Genomic DNA, 15,758 nt, shown 5'->3' with positions numbered 1-15,758 from the left:
ACGGTCTAATACGGTCTGATACGGTCTCACGCGGTCTGACACGATCTGATACAGTCTGACACGGTCTGATACGGTCTGATACGGTCTCACACGGTCTAATATGGTCTGACACGGTCTGATACGGTCTAATACGGTCTAATATGGTCTGATACGGTCTGATACGGTCTAATATGATCTGATACGGTCTCACGCGGTCTGATACGGTCTGACTTCAGTATTCAAAGTTTGTCCAGGGAAAGTGGGGGGGGGGGGTGAACATTGTGTTTTGACGGTTAAGTTCAGGCATTCTTTCCGATTGGTTAAGCTAAGGTTTGGGATAGGGTAAAAAATTAAATAAACATAAAATGTGTGCCTAGCACTGGGATTGAACCTGTGATCTTCAGAGCTGGAGCTCATGATTGGGTAGAGTAGCACTGGGATTGAACCTGTGATCTTGGAAGCTGGAGCACGCGGCTTACGCCCATAATGCCTTAGCAAGCAGCGGACCTACTTGATCATAATAGTGCTTACTGCTGCCCCTAGTGGCCAGTCCTGAAGGCATCTCCTGACATCCCGGGGACCTGGAATACTGCACTGGTCTGGTGTGACCTGGCTGCTCCAGGATCAGGGTTCTAACCACCTGCTCTAACCAACCAGTTACCAAATCACCTAAACTCACCATGTCAATCAGGGCCAATCAGAGGCAGTCTCACCTGGGATTGTGGTCTGAGTTGAGATGCTGATCCACAGAAGGAGACAGGTCCAGGTGTATGTCACTGCCATGTCAATCTCTCTCACACATGTGTACACATACTCACAAAAACACACATCCAGAGACAGTGACACACACGTCCGTCCAATCTTCACTTCTGTGGTCACCGTCTTTTCCTCAAGGTGAATCTTTCTCCACGAGCCTCTCTCTCGTTCTGCTGCGTCTCTCTTCTCTTTGTAATGTAGAAACACACACACATTCAGAGCTAATGAGAGACATGCGGTGTGTTTGCAATAACGTGACAGGACATGTTCAGGAGGCTGTGGCTAATAGAGTTTGATCTCCTAATTGGGGGTGGGTGGGGGGGGGGGGGGGGGTGCTAAGAGAGACATCTGGTTGAGGTTTCCTTTATTCTCCCCTCCCTCCACGTCTTCCTGTGTGTGTTTCCCCTCTCTTTCCTTATCACATATTAGCTCTCTCTTTCCTTATCACATATTAGCTCTCTCTTTCCTTATCACATATTAGCTCTCTCTTTCTTAATCATATCTTACCTCTCTCTTCATATCTTATCTCTCTCTTTCCTTATAACTTCTCTCTTTCTTAATCACATCTTCTCTCTCTTTCCTTATCATATATAACCTTTCTTAATTATATCTTATCTCTTTCTTCATATCTTATCTCTCTCTTTCCTTAACTTCTCTCTTTCTTAATCACATCTTCTCTCGCTTTCCTTATCATATTTTATCTCGCTCTTTATTTATGTGATAGTTCAAGATGTAGAGTAGAGCATGACAGAGCGGAAGAGAAGAGGAAGGGAAGAGAAGTGAAGCGAAGAGAGGAGATGAGAGTAGGTCACATCTGCTACATATGCTACAGTCTATTCACTGTAATGTAAGAGTTCCAAATCATCTTTATTCAACCACATCAAAACACACACCCACACATAGTTACACACAAACACAAACACACTCACACACAAACCATAAATGAGATAGATCACAGGGCAGAGAAAACACAGGACAGAGAAAACACAGGACAGAGGGCAGAGCATCACATGGAAATAGTTAGTGAGGTTAGACATCAAACACAGAATAATCACACACTCATGGAGTCATTGTCATCTGGTGCAGTATTTGTCTTCTCTGCTCCTCCTCTCGCACACCATTTCACACGTTTGTTCTAGCTCCCCACACGGGCACATTCAACTAATCATGAGCTTGATGATTTGTTGATTAACCGAATCAGGTGTGGTAGTGAAGGGCTACAACAAAAACGTATATCCTTGGTGATTCCAGAATTTAAAAAACAAACCAATACTGACCTAGTGTAGCGCAATAACGTCCCAGAGCTAACAGAAATAACTCTATGTTTACCCTGTTCATAAAAGCAGACACTCTTGACATGGCCATACTGACTTGATACCTAACAGCAGTCAACTGTAGCTTACTTTATACGGTGCTGATCAGATATTGATCATGGTGGGTGGAAAACAACCCTGGTGTTTGCTCTAGTTAGGATTGTAAGAGTTTGTTTAAGGAATGGACTACATGACTGAATCCCCATACAAAATCTGAATTTCATACAAAATGTGTTAATAGTATTTGGTATTTTATTAGGATCCCCATTAGCTGTCGCAAAAAACAGCAGCTACTCTACTATCTACTATCTACTATTCCTGGGGTCCAACACAAAACATGAAACATGACTTAATACAGAACATTAATAGACAAGAACAGCTCAAGGACAGAACTACATCAATAAAAATCAAATAGAGAAATAGAGATATTACAAGTCTGTCAAGTGTGTGTGTGTGTGTGTGTGTGTGTGTGTGTGTGTGTGTGTGTGTGTGTGTGTGTGTGTGTGTGTGTGTGTGTGTGTGTGTGTGTGTGTGTGTGTGTGTGTGTGTGTGTGTTCAGTGCCGTGTGGTGTATGGCTCTCTAGTGATGAAGATAACTTTATCTTCTAGAAAACGGAGAGAATAAGAGAATGAAAAGCAGACTTACGTGAGTTCCACGTCAAGCAGAGCGAGACGCAATGAGGGAGGGAGATGTGAGAGAGGAGAGCGAGAGCTGCTCCCTACTTCTTTTGAAAGTGAGGAGTTTGACTGGACTAACAGGTTACTTAAAGGACACTTGCACGCACACGTGCGAGAACACACACCAGCCCCCTCTCTTTCCTCTCTCACACACACACCACACACATTTCCCAATGTACTGAAGGAGAGACAGGGGGGTAATTACACACACCCCTCTGGATGGGCGGAGTTAGAGGGGTGAAAAACACATACAGTGGACATACAGTGGCGACACAGGGCCTTCAGAATGTATTCATACCCCTTGGCTTATTCAGCATTTTGTTGTGATACAGCCACACAATAACCCATAATGACAAATTGAAAACGTGTTTTTAGAAATGTTAGCAAATTTATTGAAAATTAAATACAGAAATATCTCAATTACATATGGTAAGTATTCACATCACAGAGTCAATACTTTGTAGATGCACCTTTGGCGGCGATTACAGCTTTGAGTCGTCTTGGGTATGTCTGAATCAGCTTTGAGTCGTCTTGGGTATGTCTGTATCAGGTTTGAGTCGTCTTGGGTATGTCTGTATCAGCTTTGAGTCGTCTTCGGTATGTCTGAATCAGCTTTGAGTCGTCTTGGGTATGTCTGAATCAGCTTTGAGTCGTCTTGGGTATGTCTGTATCAGCTTTGAGTCGTCTTGGGTATGTCTGTATCAGCTTTGAGTCGTCTTCGGTATGTCTGAATCAGCTTTGAGTCGTCTTGGGTATGTCTGAATCAGCTTTGAGTCGTCTTGGGTATGTCTGTTTCAGCTTTGAGTCGTCTTGGGTATGTCTGTATCAGCTTTGAGTCATCTTCGGTATGTCTGTTGCAGCTTTGAGTCGTCTTGGGTATGTCTGTAGCAGCTTTGAGTCGTCTTGGGTATGTCTGCATCAGCTTTGAGTCGTCTTGGGTATGTCTGCATCAGCTTTCAGTCATCTGGGTATGTCTGCATCAGCTAGAAGTCGTCGTGGGTATGTCTGCATCAGCTTTGAGTCGTCTTGGGTATGTCTGCATCAGCTTTGAGTCGTCTTGGGTATGTCTGTATCAGCTTTGAGTCGTCTTGGGTATGTCTGCATCAGCTTTGAGTCGTCTTGGGTATGTCTGCATCAGCTTTGAGTCGTCTTGGGTATGTCTGCATCAGCTTTGAGTCGTCTTGGGTATGTCTGCATCAGCTTTGAGTCGTCTTGGGTATGTCTGCATCAGCTTTGAGTCGTCTTGGGTATGTCTGCATCAGCTTTGAGTCGTCTTGGGTATGTCTGCATCAGCTTTGAGTCGTCTTGGGTATGTCTGCATTAGCTTTGAGTCGTCTTGGGTATGTCTGTATCAGCTTTGAGTCGTCTTGGGTATGTCTGTATCAGCTTTGCACATCTGGATTTGGGGATTTTTTTCCTGTTCTTCCTTCCAAATTTTCTCAAACTCTGTTAATGTGTTAGATGGGGAGCGGCGGTGAAAAGCAATCTTCACATTTTTCCACAGATTTTTAATAGGATTGAAGTCTGGGCTTTGGCTGGGCCACTCAAGGACTTCCACATTCTTATTCTGAAGCCATTCCAGCATTGCTTTTGCTGTGTGCTTGGGGTCATTGTCCTGTTGGAACGTAAATCTTGGTCCCAGTCTAAGGTTGTTTGCACTCTGAAGCAGGTTCTCATCAAGGATTTGCCTGCATTTCTCCATTCATTGTTCCCTCTATCCTTACCAGTCTCCCAGTCCCTGCCGCTGAAAAGCATCCCCATAGCATGATGCTGCCACCACCATGCTTCACGGTCGGAATGTGTTAGACGGGTGATGAGTTATGCCTCATTTTCTCCAGACATAGCACTTTGCTTTCAGGCCAAAGAGTTACATTTTTGTCTCATCAGACCACATAATATGTTGCCTTATGCTCTCAGTCTTTCACGTGCCTTTTGACAAAATCCAGGCATGCTGTCATATGCCTTTTTCTCAGGAGTGGCTTCCATCTGGCCACTCTCCGATAAAGCCCAGATTTGTGAAGTGCTGTAGAGACTGTTGTCCTTCTGGCAGGTTCTCAGCCAAGGAACTCTTCAGTTCTGTCAGAGCGGTCATTGGGTTCTTGGGCACCTCCCTGACCAAGGTCCTTCGGTTGCTCAGTTTGGTTGGACGGACAGCTCTAGGCAGAATGTGGGTAGTTCCATACTTTTTTCAATTTACCAATGATGGAGACCACTGTGCTCTTGGAAACTTTCAAGACTCTAGAAATGGTTTAATACCCTTCCCCAGATATATGCCTCATCACAATTCTGAGATCTATGGACAGTTCCTTTGACTTCATGGTATAGTTTCTGCTCGGACATTACAGTATATAGACACGCTTGTTTCTTTCTAAATCATGTTCAAACAATTGAATTGGCCACAGGTGGAATTCAATCAAGTTGAAGAAACATCTCAAGGATGATCAATGGAAACAGGATGCACCTGAACTCATTTTCGAGTCTCATTGCAAAGGGTCTGAATACTCATGTAAAGAAGGAATTTCAGTTTTTTATTTAATAATAATAATTTGCAAAAATTTCAAAAATACTTTTTTTCACTTTGTCAATACATTTTGTGAACATTTCTGAGGATTTTTATTTTATTTAATCCATTTTAGAATAAGGCTGTAATGTAACAGTAACAAAATGGGGTCTGAATAATTTTCCGAAGGCACTGTATATAGACTTATAAAAAAATAAACGTCCACACTGTCAACTGCGTTTATTTTCAGCAAACTCATTGCAAAGGGTCTGAATACTTACGTAACTAAGGTATTAGAAAAAAAAAAATGTAAATACATTTGCAAAGATTTCTAAAAACGTGTTTTCTCTTTGTCATTATGAAGTATTGTGTGATGAGGAAAAACAAATATTGAATACATTTTAGAACAAGGCTGTAACGTAACAAAATGTGGAACAAGTCAAGGTGTCTGAATACTTTCCCGAATGCCCTGTACAATGGGCATTCATGCATGTACACACATAACCCCCATACCCCCTGTAACACCATACATTCTGTCATTCTTACTGTCTGACCTGCGTTTCAACTGGCTTCTGGTTATATCAGTCTTCATTAAGTTACGGAATGCGGGAAGGAATCTGGAGTGATTCTAGGGAGTAGCTGATTACCCAAATCAGGCAGTGTGTGTATGTGGGAAGGTTGTTGCAGAAACCGCAGGCAGTGTTTCTCCAATCACACCCTACAATTACAGGCTTATTAAAGAGACACATCACTCAACTATCGCAGGGTGTGTGTGTGTGTGTGTTTATAATGTGTGTTGTCTTTCCAGGCCTATAGACCATAAGATGAAGAGGCAGGACAGCACCAAGTCTCTACTCATCAAGACTGAACGGCTGCTGAGGATCGAGGAACACGACATCGCTACGAGACCTGGCTTTGGAGGTTAGAAACACACATGTGCCACATACACAGGAAACACCTCCATGTCTGTTGGAAGGTTGAGATTTATTGAGATGAGTCTTGTCCTGGAGGCAGAACTGAAAGATTCTGCTAGGTAGACCAGCTGCAACATCAAAATGGGCTATATTGGAAACATTTATGAAAACCAAATTGTGCTTTTTGGTGTTAATTTAAGGTTAGGGTTTTGCATAGCTGCCTCCAGAACAAGATCCATGACGAAAATCTCTGACCTGCTCTCTGTCTCCCAATGAAACTAATCCAATCAGTCAATCTCTGCTCCCCTTTGATGATGCATGCAATAGCTGCGTTATGAGAAGATGTGCTGGCCAATGAGTTTCTGAGACATTGAACACATCACTCCCAAACCAACACTGGCTCACATTATACTCAGTGTGTGTGTGTGTGTGTGTGTGTGTGTGTGTGTGTGTGTGTGTGTGTGTGTGTGTGTGTGTGTGTGTGTGTGTGTGTGTGTGTGTGTGTGTGTGTGTGTGTGTGTGTGTGTGTGTGATCCCTTGTCCATATTGAGCTAGTCTTTTTGGAACAGAGGTTGTGAGAGGGTTCCCGACCAGTTTATGATGTTGACAGTATAAAACAATTGTACAGAGTAGAGCAGTGGTCACCAACCCTGATCCTGACACAGAGTAGAGCAGTGGTCACCAACCCTGATCCTGATCTGTATACAGAGTAGAGCAGTGGTCACCAACCTTGATCCTGACACAGAGTAGAGCAGTGGTCACCAACCCTGATCTGTTCATTCAGTTTGTCCTCGTCATTTCGATGAAAGTTGTGTTTGTTTGTATTTACTTTACTGGATTAAAGACTCTGTTTTCCCATCGCTTTGGGTCCTCTTTCACCTGCATGACAGTAATGTAACAAAATGGGTCTGAATAATTTTCCGAAGGCACATATAGACTTATAAAAAAATAAACGTCACACTGTCATTTTATTTTCTTAAGGGTCTGAATCTGAGCAAAGATTTCTAAAAACGTGCTGACACAGAGTAGAGCAGTGGTCACCAACCCTGATCCTGACACAGAGTAGAGCAGTGGTCACCAACCCTGATCCTGACACAGAGTAGAGCAGTGGTCACCAACCCTGATCCTGATCTATATACAGAGTAGAGCAGTGGTCACCAACCCTGATCCTGATCCTGATACAGAGTAGAGCAGTGGTCACCAACCCTGATCCTGATCCTGATACAGAGTAGAGCAGTGGTCACCAACCCTGATCCTGATCTATATACAGAGTAGAGTGGTGGTCACCAACCCTGATCCTGATACAGAGTAGAGCAGTGGTCACCAACCCTGATCCTGACACAGAGTAGAGCAGTGGTCACCAACCCTGATCCTAATCCTGACACAGAGTAGAGCAGTGGTCACCAACCCTGATCCTGATACAGAGTAGAGCAGTGGTCACCAACCCTGATCTTGATACAGAGTAGAGCAGTGGTCACCAACCCTGATCTTGATCCATATACAGAGTAGACTAGTGAATACCAACCCTGATCCTGATCTATATACAGAGTAGAGTGGTGGTCACCAACCCTGATCCTGATACAGAGTAGAGCAGTGGTCACCAACCCTGATCCTGATCTATATACAGAGTAGAGCAGTGGTCACCAACCCTGATCCTGATCCTGATACAGAGTAGAGCAGTGGTCACCAACCCTGATCCTGATCTATATACAGAGTAGAGCAGTGGTCACCAACCCTGATCCTGATACAGAGTAGAGCAGTGGTCACCAACCCTGATCCTGACACAGAGTAGAGCAGTGGTCACCAACCCTGATCCTGATCTATATACAGAGTAGACTAGTGAACACCAACCCTGATCCTGATCTATATACAGAGTAGAGCAGTGGTCACCAACCCTGGTCCATATTCAGAGTAGAGCAGTGGTCACCAACCCTGGTCCATATTCAGAGTAGAGCAGTGGTCACCAACCCTGATCCATATTCAGAGTAGAGCAGTGGTCACCAACCCTGATCCATATTCAGAGTAGAGCAGTGGTCACCAACCCTATATTTGATTAACTCCATTTTTTAAAAACTGCATTGTTGTTTAAGGGCTTGTAAGTAAGCATTTCACGGGAAGGTCTACACAGTGCATGTGACAAATACAATTAGATTTGATTCTCCTATGGGGACAGCTAAAGAACCCTTTTCTCCTATGGGGACAGCTAAAGAACCCTTTTCTCCTATGGGGACAGCTAAAGAACCCTTTTCTCCTATGGGGACAGCTAAAGAACCCTTTTCTCCTATGGGAACAGCTAAAGAACCCTTTTCTCCTATGGGGACAGCTAAAGAACCCTTTTCTCCTATGGGGACAGCTAAAGAACCCTTTTCTCCTATGGCGACAGCTAAAGAACCCTTTTCTCCTATGGGGACAGCTAAAGAACCCTTTTCTCCTATGGGGACAGCTAAAGAACCCTTTTCTCCTATGGGGACAGCTAAAGAACCCCTTTTGGAACTATGTTTTCTAAGTGTACACACTGCAGCTCTCCAGGACCAGGGTTGGAGACAACCACAGAAAAGCCCTGATTAATGACCTCAGTGTAATGTCATGTGTGTGGGTGTAGCACGAATTTGTGGGTGTTTGTGTTTGTTGCTCTGGTTTGGTGGTTTGGGTCGTGGTGAGGAGCTCCTCCGGTCCTGACGAGCTATATATATATGTGTGTGTGTGTGTGTGTGTGTGTGTGTGTGTGTGTGTGTGTGTGTGTGTGTGTGTGTGTGTGTGTGTGTGTGTGTGTGTGTGTGTGTGTGTGTGTGTGTGTGTGTGTGTGTGTGTGTGTGTGTGTGTGTTCGTTCTCAGGTGCAGCCATCCCTGTGGGCATTGCTGTCCAGGTGGAGAGTATCGCCATCATCTCAGAGGTCAACATGGGTGTATAATCTATACACGTGTGTGTATAATCAATCCACATGTGTATCTGAACAATCTTCTGTGTTCTGCCGAGGGCATCACCGTGACCCTGTACCTGTGTCACTCCAGGAAGGATGAGTGCCTGGCTTTTCTGTCTCCTAGCAAAGTTAGCAGGACATTTGGTGGGTGTCTGGTGAAGAAGAGGTCCTTCATCCAGGACACCACCATGGAGAACATCATGATCAGGGTCTATCCTGACGGAAGCATACTGTACAGCGTCAGGTAGAGCATCAGCGTCTGTGTGTATATCACTATGCTGTATGTAGGTATACTATATCTTATCTCTTTATATGATTATTATGTTGTTATAGGATCACAGTGACTGCTCTCTACTCCATAGACTTCAGAACTGTTTACTACAACTAGAGAGCTGTGAGTCACACGCACGCACGCACGCACGCACGCACGCACGCACGCACGCACGCACGCACGCACGCACGCACGCACGCACGCACGCACGCACGCACGCACACACACACACACACACACACACACACACACACACACACACACACACACACACACACACACACACACACATGTGCGTGCACTAACACAGACATGCACACAAATATTTACATAAATAAACATTCACCCACACTAAACATCTGATTGCTGATTGATTGGTTACACAAATACACACCACACTTTCTCTCTCCCCCTTTCTAGAAGCGTATAATGACAATGATCTGATCTTGTTTTGGAAGAATGGCAACAAGTCTCTGAGGACAGATGAGATTGTTCTCTCTCAGTTGTTCGTCAAGAAGTGCCACCCTTCCAGTGGCCTTGCCTTCTACAGCAGCACGGGTCTGTCTGAGTATTTATATGTGTCTGTTTTGCGTTCTTTGTGCGTCTCATCTCTTGTAACTATAAGGCTAACGTACTGCTTCTTTAAGAAAACCCTCAACTTTTCTCTCCCTCTCCCACTCTCTCCCCCCATTATCCTCTCACTTTCTGTCTCTCTCCATCACCGTTCCTTTCTGTCTCTCTCATCACCTTTCCTTTCTGTCTCTCTCCATCACCTTTCCTTTCTGTCTCTCTCCATCACCTTTCCTTTCTGTCTCTCTCATCACCTTTCCTTTCCGTCTCTCTCATCACCTTTCCTTTCTGTCTCTCTCCATCACCTTTCCTTTCTGTCTCTCTCATCACCTTTCCTTTCTGTCTCTCTCATCACCTTTCCTTTCTGTCTCTCTCCATCACCTTTCCTTTCCGTCTCTCTCCATCATCTTTCCTTTCTGTCTCTCTCCATCACCTTTCCTTTCTGTCTCTCTCCATCACCTTTCCTTTCCGTCTCTCTCCATCACCTTTCCTTTCTGTCTCTCTCCATCACCTTTCCTTTCTGTCTCTCTCCATCACCTTTCCTTTATGTCTCTCTCCATCACCTTTCCTTTCTGTCTCTCTCCATCACCTTTCCTTTCTGTCTCTCTCATCACCGTTCCTTTCCGTCTCTCTCCATCACCTTTCCTTTCCGTCTCTCTCCATCACCTTTCCTTTCTGTCTCTCTCCATCACCTTTCCTTTCTGTCTCTCTCCATCATCTTTCCTTTCTGTCTCTCTCCATCACCTTTCCTTTCCGTCTCTCTCCATCACCTTTCCTTTCTGTCTCTCTCCATCACCTTTCCTTTCTGTCTCTCTCCATCACCTTTCCTTTATGTCTCTCTCCATCACCTTTCCTTTATGTCTCTCTCCATCACCTTTCCTTTCTGTCTCTCTCATCACCGTTCCTTTCCGTCTCTCTCCATCACCTTTCCTTTCCGTCTCTCTCCATCACCTTTCCTTTCTGTCTCTCTCCATCACCTTTCCTTTCTGTCTCTCTCCATCACCTTTCCTTTCCGTCTCTCTCCATCACCTTTCCTTTCTGTCTCTCTCATCACCGTTCCTTTCTGTCTCTCTCATCACCTTTCCTTTCCGTCTCTCTCCATCACCTTTCCTTTCTGTCTCTCTTCATCACCTTTCCTTTCTGTCTCTCTCCATCACCTTTCCTTTCTGTCACTCTCAATCACCTTTCCTTTCTGTCTCTCTCCATCACCTTTCCCTTCTGTCTCTCTCCATCACCTTTCCTTTCTGTCTCTCTCTCATCACCTTTCCCTTCTGTCTCTCTCCATCACCTTTCCTTTCTGTCTCTCTCATCACCTTTCCTTTCTGTCTCTCTCCATCATCTTTCCTTTCTGTCTCTCTCCATCACCTTTCCTTTCTGTCTCTCTTCATCACCTTTCCTTTCTGTCTCTCTCCATCACCTTTCCTTTCTGTCACTCTCAATCACCTTTCCTTTCTGTCTCTCTCCATCACCTTTCCCTTCTGTCTCTCTCCATCACCTTTCCTTTCTGTCTCTCTCTCATCACCTTTCCTTCTGTCTCTCTCCATCACCTTTCCTTTCTGTCTCTCTCATCACCTTTCCTTTCTGTCTCTCTCCATCATCTTTCCTTTCTGTCTCTCTCCATCACCTTTCCTTTCTGTCTCTCTCCATCACCTTTCCTTTCTGTCTCTCTCCATCACCTTTCCTTTCTGTCTCTCTCCAGGTTGGTGTACCAGCTTGTTAATAAACTTCATCCTGAGGAGACACTTCTACTTCTTCATGCTGCAGACCTATTTCCCCAGCCTGCCGATGGTGCTGCTCCCTCTGAATCAACAGGAGGGCTGTGCCTGCACGCGTCTCCCTGGGTCAACACACACACACACACACACACACACACACACACACACACACACACACACACACACACACACACACACACACACACACACACACACACACACACACACACACACACACACACACACACACACACACACACACACACACACACACACACACACACACCCCTGAACACACCTGGCTAGAGCTAAACACACACACACACAGACCAATTCACGTGATTATACTTCTACATACTAAATACAGTACATAATAGTTTAAACACACACACAGACCAATTCAGGTGATTATACTTCTACATACTAAATACAGTACATAATAGTTTATACACACACACCTCCCCCTTTAGGAGCTCCCGAGTTGGCGCAGCGGTCTGCATCTCAGTGCTTGAGGCATCACTACAGACAACCTAGTTCGATTCCAGGCTGTATCACAACTGGCTGTGATTGGGAGTCACATAGGGCGGCGCACAATTGGCCCAGAGTCATCCGGGTTTGTCCAGTGTAGGCCGTCATTGTAAATAAGAAATTGTTCTTAACTGATTTGCCTAGTTAAATAAAGGTTCAATAAATAAATACAAAATTAGAGCTATCCAACCTTAACACGCCTGCTGTCCCCCACACAGACCTCTCCCTTTAGAGATCTCCAGACAAATCAAATCCAATTTAATTTGACACATACACGTGTTTAGCAGATGCATCTCAGAGGTCTTGTGTTTCTCGCTCCAACAGTGCAGTAATATCTAACAAAAAATATCTAACAATTTCAGAACAATACACACAAATCTAAAGTCAAGGAATGGAGCAATGTCAGAGCGACATAGACTAAGATACAGTAGAATAGGATATAATGCAGTATATTCATATGAGATGAGTAATGCAAAATATGTTAACATTATTAAATGACTAGTGTACCATTATTAAAGCGGCCAGTGATTTCAGGTCTATGTATATAGGGCAGCAGCCTCTAATGTGCAAGTGATGGCTATTTGAGGCCTTGAGATAAAAGCTGTTTTTCAGTCTCTCGGCCCCAGCTTTGATGCATCTGTACTGACCTCGCCTTCTGGATGATAGCGGGGTGAACAGGCAGTGGCTAGGGTGGTTTTTGTCCTCGATGATCTTTTTGTCCTTCCTTGGACATCGGGTGGTGTAGGTGTCCTGAAGGACAGGTAATTTGCCCCCGGTGATGCGTTGGGCAGACCGCACCACCTTCTGGAGAGCCCTGCAGTTGCGGGCGGTGCAGTTGCCATACCAGACAGTGATACAGCCTGACAGGATGCTCTCAGTTGTGCATCTGTAAAAGTTTGTGAGGGTTTTAGGTGCCAAGACAAATTTCTTCAGCCTCCTGATGTTGAAGAGGTGCTGTTGCGCCTTCTTCACCACACTGTCTGTGTGGGTGGACAATTTCAGTTTGTCAGTGATGTGTACGCCGAGGAACTCAAAGCTTTCCACATTCTCACTGTGGTCCCGTAGATGTGGATAGGGAGGTGCTACCTCTGCTGTTTCCTGAAGTCCACAATCAGCTCCTTTGTTTTGTTGACGTTGGATGAGAGGTTATTTTCCTGGCACCACACTCCCAGGGCCCTCACCTCCTCCCTGTATGATGTCTCGTCATTGTTGGTAATCAGGTCTACTAATGTGTCATCTGCAAACTTGATGATAGAGTTGGAGGTGTGCGTGGCCACGCAGTCATGGGTGAACAGGGAGTACAAGAGGGGGCTGAGTATGCATCCTTGTGGAGCCCCAGAGTTGAGGATTAGCGAAGTGAAGGAGTTGTTTCCTACCTTCACCAACTGGGAGCGGCCCGTCAGGAAGTCCAGGACCCAGTTGCACAGGGCGGGGTTCAGACCCAGGGCCTTGAGCTTAATGATGACCTTTGAGGGTACTATGGTTTTGAATGCTAAGCTATAGTTCATGAACAGCATTCTTACATAGGTATTCCTCTTGTCCAGAAGGGATAGGGCAGTGTGCAGTGCGATGGCGAATGCATCTTCTTTGGATCTATCGGGGTGGTAAAAGCAAATTGAAATGGGTCTAGGGTGTCAGGTAAGGTAGAGGTGATGTGATCCTTGACTATTCTCTCAAAGCACTTCATGATGACAGAAGTGAGTCCTAACACACCTGCTGTCCCCCTCCCTCCACACACATGTCCTCTTCCTTCAGTTATCACTACAGTACTGACCATGTCCACCATCATTACTGGGGTGTCCTCCTCCATGCCACAAGTAAGTGTAATTGTGTGTGTGTGTGCGTGCGTGAGTGCCTGCATGCGTGTTTGTTTGTGTGTGTGTATGCGTGTGTACACTGCATGTGTGTGTGATTCAGGTGTCCTAACGTGAAGGTGGTGGACATCTACCTTTGGATAAGCTTCCTGTTTGTGTTCCTGTCAGTGATAGAATACGCTCCTGTCAACTACTGTTCTATGCTAGAGGAGATGAGACGACTGAATAGAGGAAAGGTCAGAGGTCATTCATTTCCAGGATATTCCAGGTATTCTCTCTACACCACAATGCTCTCTAGTGTTCAGATATGAGAAATTATGACTTCATGAAATCACCACAAGTTTCTTTCCTAGTATGTTCTATATGATCCACACAGTGTATCAAGATGTATTTTATATGTGCGTGTCTGTCCCCCCCATTCAGCTCCCAACCTCTTATAACGCCAGCCAGGCCATGGCCTTCGACGGCTGTTTCCACGGCAATGACATCAAGTGGACCCTGTTCCCCCATCTGTCAAACTCCCACGGAACTCCACCCCGGACCCCTGAGGACCCCCCCCCCCCCCCCCCAACCGAGGGGACATGTCTCCACCGACAACGGCTGGTGCGGCAGAACGTGGACCTGCTACTTAGCTACACCTACTTGATCGACTCGTACTCCTCGCATGGCCTTCACTATGTCCTACCTGCTATTCAATACCATCTACTGGAATATGAACTCCTCCTGAGGGGCCCTACTGATCATACTGCAGGGACACTACTGACTATAACTCCTCCTGAGGGACCCTATTGATCATACTGCTGGGACATTCTGAGTATGGACTCCTCCTGAGGGGCACTATGGACTCCTCCTGAGGGGCCATTCTGAGTATGGACTCCACCTGAAGGACCCTTCTGAGTATGGACTCCTCCTGAGGGGCCCTATGGACTCCTCCTGAGGGGCCATTCTGAGTATGGACTCCTCCTGAGGGGCCATTCTGAGTATGGACTCCTCCTGAGGGGCCATTCTGAGTATGGACTCCTCCTGAGGGGCCATTCTGAGTATGGACTCCTCCTGAGGGGCCATTCTGAGTATGGACTCCTCCTGAGGGGCCATTCTGAGTATGGACTCCTCCTGAGGGGCCATTCTGAGTATGGACTCCACCCGAGGGGCCATTCTGAGTATGGACTCCACCCGAGGGGCCATTCTGAGTATGGACTCCACCTGAGGGACCCTTCTGAGTATGGCCTCCTCCTGAGGGGCCCTATGGACTCCTCCTGAGGGGCCCTATGGACTCCTCCTGAGGGGCCCTATGGACTCCTCCTGAGGGGCCCTACGGACTCCTCCTGAGGGGCCATTCTGAGCATGGACTCCTCCTGAGGGGCCATTCTGAGCATGGACTCCACCTGAGGGGCCATTCTGAGCATGGACTCCACCTGAGGGGCCCTTCTGAGCATGGACTCCTCCTGAGGGGCCATTCTGAGTATGGACTCCTCCTGAGGGGCCATTCTGAGTATCGACTCCACCTGAAGGACCCTTCTGAGTATGGACTCCTCCTGAGGGGCCCTATGGACTCCTACTCTGTGAAAATGTTTACCACTGGGACCCTACTTTAAAATAGTCTAGATGGCACTTTAATGTGTACAATCCCCTGCCCAGGTTGAAACAATAGATGTTCACTGCTTACTATAACCAAGGAATATTAGGGGAAAACCTTCCTATGCTTTATCACTATAACTGTTGAGTGATTTGTTTTTTCATTTACTTTTGTGGTGAATGAATGGTGTATCTTATTATGTCAGTCATGTACTGTATGTTCA

General features: G+C 45.7%; 1 pseudogene; it reads left to right on the top strand.

The window, feature by feature from the left end:
- The first annotated feature begins 6,050 nt into the window (after positions 1-6,050).
- On the top strand, positions 6,051-15,679 carry LOC124040477 (annotated as a pseudogene).
- Positions 15,680-15,758: the final 79 nt, after the last annotated feature.

This window comes from Oncorhynchus gorbuscha, linkage group LG07 (genome assembly GCF_021184085.1).
Source record: "Oncorhynchus gorbuscha isolate QuinsamMale2020 ecotype Even-year linkage group LG07, OgorEven_v1.0, whole genome shotgun sequence".
Classification (NCBI taxonomy): domain Eukaryota; kingdom Metazoa; phylum Chordata; class Actinopteri; order Salmoniformes; family Salmonidae; genus Oncorhynchus; species Oncorhynchus gorbuscha.
The sequence above is the reverse complement of the archived record's forward strand: the minus strand, read 5'-3'. Positions and strand labels throughout refer to the sequence as shown.